Source organism: Nothoprocta perdicaria, unplaced genomic scaffold (genome assembly GCF_003342845.1).
Source record: "Nothoprocta perdicaria isolate Ctin4 unplaced genomic scaffold, notPer1 scaffold_758, whole genome shotgun sequence".
Taxonomy (NCBI): domain Eukaryota; kingdom Metazoa; phylum Chordata; class Aves; order Tinamiformes; family Tinamidae; genus Nothoprocta; species Nothoprocta perdicaria.
Window position 1 is genome coordinate 8,101 of NW_020456041.1, and position 10,251 is coordinate 18,351.

General features: G+C 50.8%; 1 pseudogene; it reads left to right on the forward strand.

Moving 5' to 3' along the window:
- Nucleotides 1-3,221: 3,221 nt before the first annotated feature.
- Nucleotides 3,222-4,141, forward strand: LOC112957735 (annotated as a pseudogene).
- Nucleotides 4,142-10,251: the final 6,110 nt, after the last annotated feature.

Consider the following 10,251-nt stretch of genomic DNA (forward strand, 5'->3'; position numbering starts at 1 on the left):
CTCAAGTTGATGACCATGCCCTGTCCTCGGACAAATCTTGAGGAAGGCAAACCCCATCCCTACTGAAGCTTGTCAGAAATGTGGCTTTCCAAACCACTGCAAAGGGAGGCATGTCCTTCCTCCTTTCTTTGGCTTGCTTCTTCAGCCTCTAGTAACCTGTCTGTGGCACAGGGAGGCCTGTTCTGCATCCTAGAGTCTCTCACTTTTCTCTCCCCTGTCCTCTCCATGACTCCTTAGTCTCCTGTATGCACTGGGGTCATGGGAAGTATTGGTTTAAGGAGCTCCCTTGAAGCCATGACAAGTTGTGGAGCTGAAGGTCTGATAAAGTGGCTGTTTCTCCTGCCCCCTCCTGCTCCCAGCCTGATGCTTCAGGAAGGTCCAGTGCTTTTGGTGTTGATGTGTTGGGTTTTGTTTGACATCCTCAAGTTGTGCTTGGGTCACACTGAGCAGCCAGGAAAATCCCTCCTCTCCAGGGTCTTGCATCGCAGGTTTTTCCCTCCTTTTGTAGAGAGGCACAGGTAGTTTGGTGATGTCCCAAAACAGCATGTCCCACATCATGACCCAGGGCCTGCAGGAGCTGTATGACACATGCTATTCGCGTGTGTCTTGCTTATTTCGATAATTTCTAACACCATCTTTATGGGACACGAGCTGGCCATTGTTAAATTGCACTATTGTGACTCCCATTCCTCTTTGTTCATTCAGAGAACAAAGGTTTACACTTCAGGGAGTTTAAAGCTTAGCCTACACTCAACGAGCATCATTAGTATTTATGAAATTGTTTCATACTTTATTTCTGTTTCTTTGCAAATAAGAAAAAAAAACTGCAATTATTTGTAACTAGTTCTCTAAAGAAAAAAAGGGGGAGTTGAGGCAGAGGAGCTGTAACCTTCAGTTGCTGATCTCAGTAGAACAGGGAGGCTTCTAACAAAAGTGATGGAAATGCCAAGTGGCTGATGAGAGGAATGGCCAAGTTGGGGAGGCAAGAGTAGGAGTGACTATAGAGTGCTTGAGGTCTGGGGCACTGCCTTTCCTGCATGTCCAGACTTCATTAGGAGTCCTTCTGGATTGATTCCAGTTGGAGAACGCTGCTGTCACTTACTCTGAAAGCTGAATAACAATAAGAACATGAAACACTTTAAAAGCAGAAATACTTGTATATTACTGATGTTTCCACAGTTCATCTAAAATCCTCAAACTTCTCCAATTAGCCAGGCAAGACTTGGTAAAAATTACAGGAAGCTACATGATTTGTGAGAGCTTTTTGCATTTTAATGATCCCCATGGTGTATTTGGTACTGAGCCCAGGAACCTCAGTAACTGAGAGGAGACTGAAATAAACACTGAAGAATTCAAAGTCAAAATCGTCCCCCAACTTTTGGTTGAGTTTTAATGGGTCCCACTGCTAGCTGTTAGCAGCAAAGACTCCCCAGGGGCTGATTAGAGGAGGAAAATTGTCCTCACTGGTAATAGGTAGGCAGAGGAAACGTGCAGGTGGCTCTGGTGCCACATTAACCCTTGATGTGTTTTATCAGGTCAAATGTCGGGGCTCGGTCACTGGGCTTCTGGGAAGGGGTTTGTTTCCTACACGTTTTTCAAGTCTTCCTGTGGACAGTGTGTGGGTGGGGGTGTGCAGTGCTCTGTGCAGGACAATGATATGACACCTTTCAGGGTGTCTCTGTTGGTGGCAGAGACAACAGCCATACCAAGAGGATGAAGACCTCCTTTGGTGTCTGTGAGTCCAGCAGTGCCTTTGTCTCTGTCCAGCTGAGCCTGTCCTATGCTGGTTCCTACCTGCCGCTGTGTCCATGCACCCTGTAGACACCCAAACAGCTTCCCCTCTCACAGCCCTGGAGGCCCAGAAATGCCTGGAGGCTGCTCAGGGGACAGAAAGTGTCCCGTCTCCAGCTGGGGCCCTGCTCCTGAGCTGGGCCTGGCTCCTGGGACTGCGGGAGCCCCTGGCAACGTGGCAGGTGCTGCAGAGAGACAGCTCTGCCCAGGAGCAGCTCCTCTTAAAGGAGCACCAAGACTCAGGGCACTGCCCGCAGGCACCAGGCTGGGATGAGTCGCTCCTMAGTGAAGGACAGTTGGGAATGGGAGGACAAATGAGAGCTCCTTGCAGGGAGAAACTTCCCAGCCCTTGACACGGTAAGTGTCTGTCTGCAGGACAAGAGTGCYGTGGTTCCTGGAGGGCTCTTTTGAACCTGGCCCCTTCCCCAGCTGATGGGATCTCTCAGGGTGTCTATCCCAGCTTCCCCTGCTTGGAGCTGGGGGTGCTTTAGAGCAGGGATTCCCAGCCAGACCGTCAGAGGGACAGGGCTTCACGGCTGCCTTCTCCCCAGGACGGTGCAGGGGTGTGAAGCCAGCGAGTGCCCCCAGTTCTGCATGGGCTGTAATGCYGAGCWGTGTCCCTGCACCCCAGGGTGCTGTGTGCCCAGGGCAGTGAGTGCCACCTGCGAGGGTCAGCACCCACCCTGCCTGGGAAATCCCCATGTGCTGCAGGGAGAAGGTCTGGGTGTGAGGAGAGACCCCCATGACGGCAGGGTCATATTGTGAAGGGGCCTTTTGAAGAGGACAGTGCAGGCAGTTAATGTTAAAGATGAGGAGATGCCCTGTGTCCTTGTGGTTGTGAAGAGCTGGGGGTGTATGGAAAGGACATGCCAGGTGAGAGCAGGAACCTGACCCTCTAGTCCTTTCCATGGAGAGATATGTGAGGAACCTCAGCAAGCCCCTGTGCCCTCTCCTGACCGCAGACAGCACCAGCATGCCCTTGTGTGGCCTCAGCAGGGTCTGTCTGACCCTGGTCCCTCCCACCCGCATACACAGAGATGTCCCTGGCCAGCGCCCTGCTGCTGGATCCTGCTGTAGGGCAGAGTGAGTGCCCAGGGGGTGGGATGGGGTGTGTGGCACTGACAGGGAGAAGAGGTGGGGGAGAGGAGCAGCTGCCAGGAGGAAAAGCTCCATCCATGGAGATAGGATCAGTGGATGGGAGGGAACTAGAAAGGCAATTGCTGTGAGAGGGGGGATTTGGATCAGTCTTGGTCAGTCCCTACAAAGCAGATGACTTCCTCTCAGCCAAACCCCGTGTCTCCTCTCTCACAAGGAGCAGACTGAGGGACTGTCCGGAGATGGTGTCACTTGTTGTCTATATAATATGTGTTGATGTTGTCTAACTTCTTGTTGCTTTTTCCTCATTGAACAGTGCTGTGAACCAAGAGCAAATGTTCAACGGCAGCTCCCTCAACGAGTTTCTCCTCCAGGCATTTGCGGACACACGGGAGCTGCAGCTCTTGCACTTCTCGATCTTCCTGGCCATCTACCTGGCTGCCCTCATGGGCAACAGCCTCATCATCACAGCCATAGCCTGCGACCACCGCCTGCACACCCCCATGTACTTCTTCCTCCTCAACCTCTCCCTCCTTGACCTTGGCTCCATCTCCACCACTGTTCCAAAAACCATGGCCAATTCCCTCTGGAACACCAGGGGCATTTCTTACTGGGGATGTGTTGCACAGGTGTTTCTGTTTGTCTTTTTCATGACAGCAGAATATTCTCTTCTCATAGTTACGGCCTATGACCGCTATGTTGACATCTGCAGACCCCTGCACTATGGGATCCTCCTGGACAGCAGAGCTTGTGTCCAAATGGCAGCAGCTGCCTGGGCATCTAATCTTTTCTATGCTCTCCTACACACTGGGAACACATTTTCCATACCGCTCTGCCAAGGCAATGTGCTGGAGCAGTTCTTCTGTGAGATCCCCCAGATCCTCAAGCTCTCCTGCTCAGACTCCTACCTCAGGGAAGCTGGGGTTATTGTGATTAGTGCCTGTTATGCTTTGGGTGCTTTGTTTTCATTGTGGTGTCCTATGTGCAGATCTTTAGAGCTGTGCTAAAGATCCCCTCTGAGCATGGCCGCCACAAAGCCTTTTCCATGTGCCTTCCACACCTTGCTGTTGTCTCCCTGTTTCTCAGTACTATCATGGTGGCCTACCTGAAGCCCCCCTCCATCTCCACCCCAACTCTAGACCTGGTGTTTGCAGTTCTTGACACAGTGGTGCCTCCAGCAGTCAACCCTCTCATCTGCAGCATGAGGAACAAGGAGCTCCAGGATGCGCTGAGGAAACTCATTCATCAGCAATGAGTCCACCTCCTCTAGAACCTTTTCTAGTTTATCTCAGGCAGCTTTTGTGCTTTCGAAGTTCTGTCTGTGATGATCATTTTTTTTGTGAATGAACAGTTGAATTCATCCCACCTTTTTGAGTCTGAATCCCTTTCTTTCTGACTGAGTACTTTTGTAAATCTGCTGATCCCTGGGTCAGAGTAGCCTCCCATGGATCATGTCCATAATAAAAGGGGAATACCTTAGTGCTGTGCCAGAATACTTTGTTGTTCCAAAGCTGGAGCCAGGAATGCACTCAGGGAGTGGCACCCAAACAGGCTCCATTGCCATGCTCAGCTTTTGCATAGGCTAAGGAACATGAGCTGGAAAAGTGATGCCTGAGGCAATGGGGTTTGGACTCAGCCCTCCAGTGACCCTAGAGAGGGTAAGTGGTCAACAGCTCTGTGCAGGGGCAAGTCTCACATCTTAGAGGGCTGGTGCCAGATGCCCAAGCTTCTGCAAGGCTCTTTGCAGCCAGCCACCCAGAGAGCAGAGGGCTCCTCCAGGGGCAATGCCTGCACTGGCTAGTGTGTGGAGACTTACAAACCCAAGTGGATTCTCCCAATAGTGAAGGGTCAAATTGAGCACTGCCCCAAATGAGGGCTCTGCAGTCTCAGGAGAGGCAGTGGGGTGGGTCTAACAACACCTCCAAACACACCTCGAGCAATGTGAAATGCCCTGGGATTGCTCCAAGCACCCTCCACAGCCGCAGACCCTGCGGAGGGGGATGTCAGCTGCAGTGATGCTGGTCTAGCTGGCTCTGTCCTAACTATCATGGCCAATGTGGAGTCACCCTATGTCCCCCACAACCGCTCACTCTGCAGAGCAGCACCACCAGCCCAGTGTCCTTTGGGCTTCCAAGGGAGGGGTGCAGGAACCGTCAGGCCAGCATGGACTCACAGACCTGGGCAAAGGCTATCCGTGTAGCAGTGACATCTCTAGAGAAAAGCAAAGGAGCAGTGGGGTGCTTGTGGGGGCAACAAATACAAAACTATGTTCCTGTGGGTTTCAGCTTGGGCAGGCTGCTCTGTCACTCACTGGAAATGCCTGAGGAGCCCTGGGGACAGGACTCACATCCATCCCTAGGGAGAGGGGCTGCAGGGAGCCAGGGGCGAGGATCTCCTGGTCATGAGAGACCTGGCCCTGCAGCCCAGCTGCTTGGCTGCTCTGTAATCATTGTCATCAAGGGAATGTCTGTGAGCACAGGCTGGGGTGTTCCCTGCTCATTTGCCATGATTTAAGAAATATGCAGGTGGCAGGAGTGCTGCCCCTCTCCTCTCATGGAGCTTTGGCTGCCAAAAAGGCAGTCTGTGATCCCATCGCCTTCAGGACAGGGACTCTGCCGGGTGTCAGAGGGAATGTGAAGGGGCTTGCTGATGGGAAAGCAGCTGCACTGCAGGGGCTTGCAAAGAACGTCCTGCACCCCGACCTCGCAGGAGGTTTCTGGCAGTAGTTTCCTTTCAGCCTCAGAGAACAACCCTGCTTGATGGGAGCTGTTCCTCTTCCCTGCCTAGACCCCATCCTGTTCACTGTGATCTCAGCTCTGTCCTACAGAAACTTCCAAGCAGCAGGTTACTACCCAGCAGCATTTCCCTGTTTGCAGGTGCTAAAGTGGACATGAAAAAATCCCCAATGTGACTGGCGAGGGGATAGTAGTGCAATCTGCAGGCTGAGGACTGGTGAAGGGACCTGCACACCAACTCATGTGTCATGGTCGTGGTGAAGATGCTAGGTCCCCCGGAAAACTCCACTCTTGAAAGGTCCTCATGGTGAGCTGGAGTTGTGACACTGAAGCCTTGACCCAGGTGGCACCTGCTTCATGGAAGGAAGAACCTGCCTTTCCGGGGCCACCCCTCTCAAACAAAGCTTACAGCGTCCTGGAGAGAAGGGAGCAGGAAATCCCTACTCTGAACCATCCCCTCTATCTTTGCAAAGGACAAAGGTGGAGAACAATCCTTAAAAATCCAATTCTATGAGTGGATGGGTTCAGAAGACCGCTCCAGGTGCATTGCTCTGAGGCCAGGAACTCACTGTGTCAAGGGCTGCGAAGATTTCTCCCACAGCGCGCTCTGCTCTGTGCTCCCACTGCACACTGCCGCTCACCTCTCGCTGCCTCCTCTCCTCTCCTGGCYGCARCAGCAGCAGGCAGTGCCCGCAGCCCTGCTGCTCTTGCCACAGGAGCTGCTCCTGCACACAGTGTCTCTGGGCAGGGCTGCCACGTTGACACGAGCTGCCTGTGTCCCAGGAGCCTGGCGCTGCTCAGCAGCACAGCCCCAGCTGAACTCACCAATTTCTCTGTCCCTTGTGCTCCCTCCTCCTGGGAGATGGTCACTGCAAGCAATTAAAATAATCACCCCTCTTCTTTATCTAAAGTTTGCAGTGAAATGGATTCCAACATTGCAATTTCTTTTATCGGAATATGACTAAGAAATTTGGAAATGTCTCTCTGTGGAAGGCTCAATTCATATATCTTAGCTAGTCAGGACACCAAGATCAGGGCAAGGACAGAGTTCACTTAACCATGTTTTAGATATTGGTTCAGATGAATCAATCTGGGCATCTTATGTAGATTTAGAAGCACATGGACTGCAGAAGGATTCAGTTTCTTTCCCAGAACTCCACAAACCTGCAGATCACAAGATTCCGCTTGTCCAAAGCTGAAGGTTGAACTACAGCAATGTCTGCATGGGCATTTGCTGTCTAAGCACCTGCTCTAACCACCTAAACTGGACGGTGGGAATCTCTTACCTGGTGACACTTGGACAGAAGTGGTCCAAGGCATGAAGTTGTGTCTATTGTTCTGATGGAGCACGTGTGATACCCAAATGCCTGTAGAGGATCAGATGGGGGCCAGGTGGGGAACWTCCTTGGTTATCTCAGATGGCACTAGGTGCCCACTACTGGCAGAGCTCCACTTGCCATGAAGCTGGGACACGTGGAGCTGGTGAGAGTGCAAATTGGAACGTAATTCAGTGCAGGCACTTGATTCAGTGACACTGAAGTAGAACTATGTCAGATGCCTGGAGTTTCTAGCACAACTGCAAAGAAGGGATCTACAGGAAAACTTTGCCTTTTTGGATGGACAAAGACCCTGGTTTCTCTCCTGTCTATGATTAGACCACTGAATTCCACCACCATCTTTAGGGAAACTCCAAACCGTCTTCTTTCAAGCATGCTGCTTGTTGGCCTCCAACAGTGAACCCCCTCATCTACACTGTGAAGAACAGGAGCTGCAACCACGTGGAAGCCAGGCTTCTTCCTCCTCCAACAGACATGGGGTAACCTAAGAGCCCACTGCTCCGGACTCCTTTGGATACCTCCAGGGCAATGAGGAGAGTTTCCCGTTGCAGTGTCTCTTCTAGCATTGACATCAAAGGAGCTCAAGGGCACAGAGTCAGGCCCAGAGGAGTACAGATGAGGTGGGACCAGGGGTCCTGTGTCCATTAGGAGAGCTCAGCTCCCTGTATACAGCCAGGGTGTCACCTCACACTCCTGGGATTCAGTGACATTCAGTTTGCTCCTGTGCACTCCATAAACTCAGAGCAGGATTCCTTTGGCCCAATTTTGGGGTGCACAAAACAGCTGCCTGCATGGGAGCTCCTTCTCTCAGCTCCCACTGTAGTTGGTGGAGATGGGGGAGGGAGGCAGATGTACACACCAACTCACTCCTTTGGACTTTTTTTGGACAGAACACCACTGACTTAGAAGCTTAGACCTGTGCAATTCCAGACACTGCAAAGAGCTTGTATAATTCAGTGCAGATACTTCTGATCACGCAAGGAAAACAGGCCAACGTGTCAGATGCAAGGTGTCATGGTGTCTCCAGCAAATGTCCTTGTTTCTAGCATATTCAAGAGCAAAACAACAGGAAACTCACTCCCTTTGAAAGTGTTTAGTGGGCCAACAGCCTAGGAGACGTTGGTTTTCACACCTGCTACCCCCAAAATGATTCCTACCACTGCCTTCAGGAAAAGTTACTCAGTGGGAAGAGCTCTCTCTGTTTCAGTAGGCATCTTACTACTAATGAAGCCCTGCAGGCATCTGGTACTGCGGGCCCAGCACTGCAGTCGGGCTCATCAGGGGATGCTTGTCTAAGAGGGATGGACGTCTGCTCTTGAAACCTTTGCTGCTATCCCATAGGAAGACTGAACACTTGCACAGGGGCAAGAAGCGATTTCATTTCCTCATGCTTCAGGAAGGGATATATATATATTGATTTCATACAAGGAAAATAGACCTACTCAGACATCTCAGATGCCTGTGGGGTCCAGCAAAAGCACCACGTTTCTAGCACATTCAAGAGGAAACCAACAGGGAAATTGGACCCTTCCAAGTGGTTAGATGGTAAACACCCTAGGACATCTCAGTTGTCACACCTGCTCCCACCAAATTGATTCCCATCACTGCCTTCAGGAAAAGTCCCCCTTGGAGGAAGGTAACAGCTCCCCTCCTCTGCTTAGCCATTCTACTACTAATGCAGCCCCATAGGTGTCCTCTGAATTCAGGGGAGCATGAACCACTGCCTCATGTGGCATCCCGTGTAAGAGCCAGGCCTTTCTCCTCAGGCCTGCCCTGAGTTCCTCATGTTCAGTCTGTCCTGACAGACAAGACTATATTCTTCCCCACAATGTGGTGCTGCCAGGAGCTTTCCTTGCTAGTGGAAAGCAGTATGAAAAGATGAAAGAGACCAAAACATTCCCCAGATTAAGAATTTCAGACTGGACATTAGGATGAAAAAATGTCCCTTGAAGGCTAATGCTGTGGTGCAACAGGACACCCAGGAGGAGTCAAGGGTCATGTGTTAGAAGAAACAGCCAGTTAGGATGGAGACACATCAGTGAAGGGAAGGAGATCCTGTGTGACAGCAAAGTGGGGAAGCAGGTTGGGTGCCTACAGGCTGCATGGACACAGCTGCAGGTATGAGACTACAAAGGACAGGCTCTGATGGAGATGGCCAAAGGAACCGCCTGGGCTCACAGACACCAGAGCGGGTCTTCATCCCCTTGGCTATGGCTGTTGTCTCTGCCACCAAGGCCTGCCAGGACAAACTGGGGCCTCAGTGTCCCCTTGTTGTTACCCTGAAAGCTGTCATATCAATGTCCTGCACTGAGCATTGCACACACCACCCCACACACTGTCCTCAAGAAGGCCTGGAAAACATGTGGGAGAAAGGGTCTCCCTTTCCAGAAGTGCAGTGGCCAAGCCTGGACATTTTGCTTAATACATCAAGGGTTAATGTGGCTTCAGAGCCACCTGCACATTTCCTCTGCCTACCTGTTATCAGTGACGACAATGTTCTGCTCTAATCAGAAGGATTAGAGCATTCCTGAGGAATCTTCGCTCTTAACAACTTTCAGTGGGGCCAATTAAAACTCAACATAAAGTTGGCAGTTGATCTTGACTTTCAATTCTTGAACATTTTCTTCGGTCTCCTCTCAGGAACTGAGGTTCAGGTGCTCAGCATCAAATACACCACGGGGATCATTAAAATGCAAAACCTCCTCACAAACCATGGGTCTTCCTGTAATTTTTACCAAGTCTTGCATGGCTAATTGGAGACATTTGGGGAGTGTAACTGAATGGTGGAGACATCAAAATACACAAGTATTTCTCATTTAAAGTGTTTCACATTATTATTTTTATGCAGCTTTCAGAGTAAGGGACAGCAGCATTTTCCCAAATGGAATCAATCCAGAAGGACTCCTAATGAAACCTGGACATGTAGGAACCATGTCCCAGACCTCAAGCACTGTAGGAACACTCCTACTCCCACCTCCCCTACCTGCCATTCCTCTCACCAGCCACCTGGGACTTCCATCCCTCTTGTTAGAGTGAACAGGTAAGCTTGTTAGAAGCTTCCCTGTTCTACAGAAATGGGCAACTGAAGGTTACAGCTCATTTGCCCCAACTCCCACCTGCTTTCCTTAGAGAACTAGCTGCAATTACAGGATTTTTTCTTAATTGCAAAGAATCAGAAATAAAGCATGAAATAATGCCATCAATACAAATTATGCTCTTTGAGTGCAGTATAAGTCCAACATGCAAACAATGAGGTCCCTTTGGCACAAGGGGCCTTTCTTCTGTTAGACAGA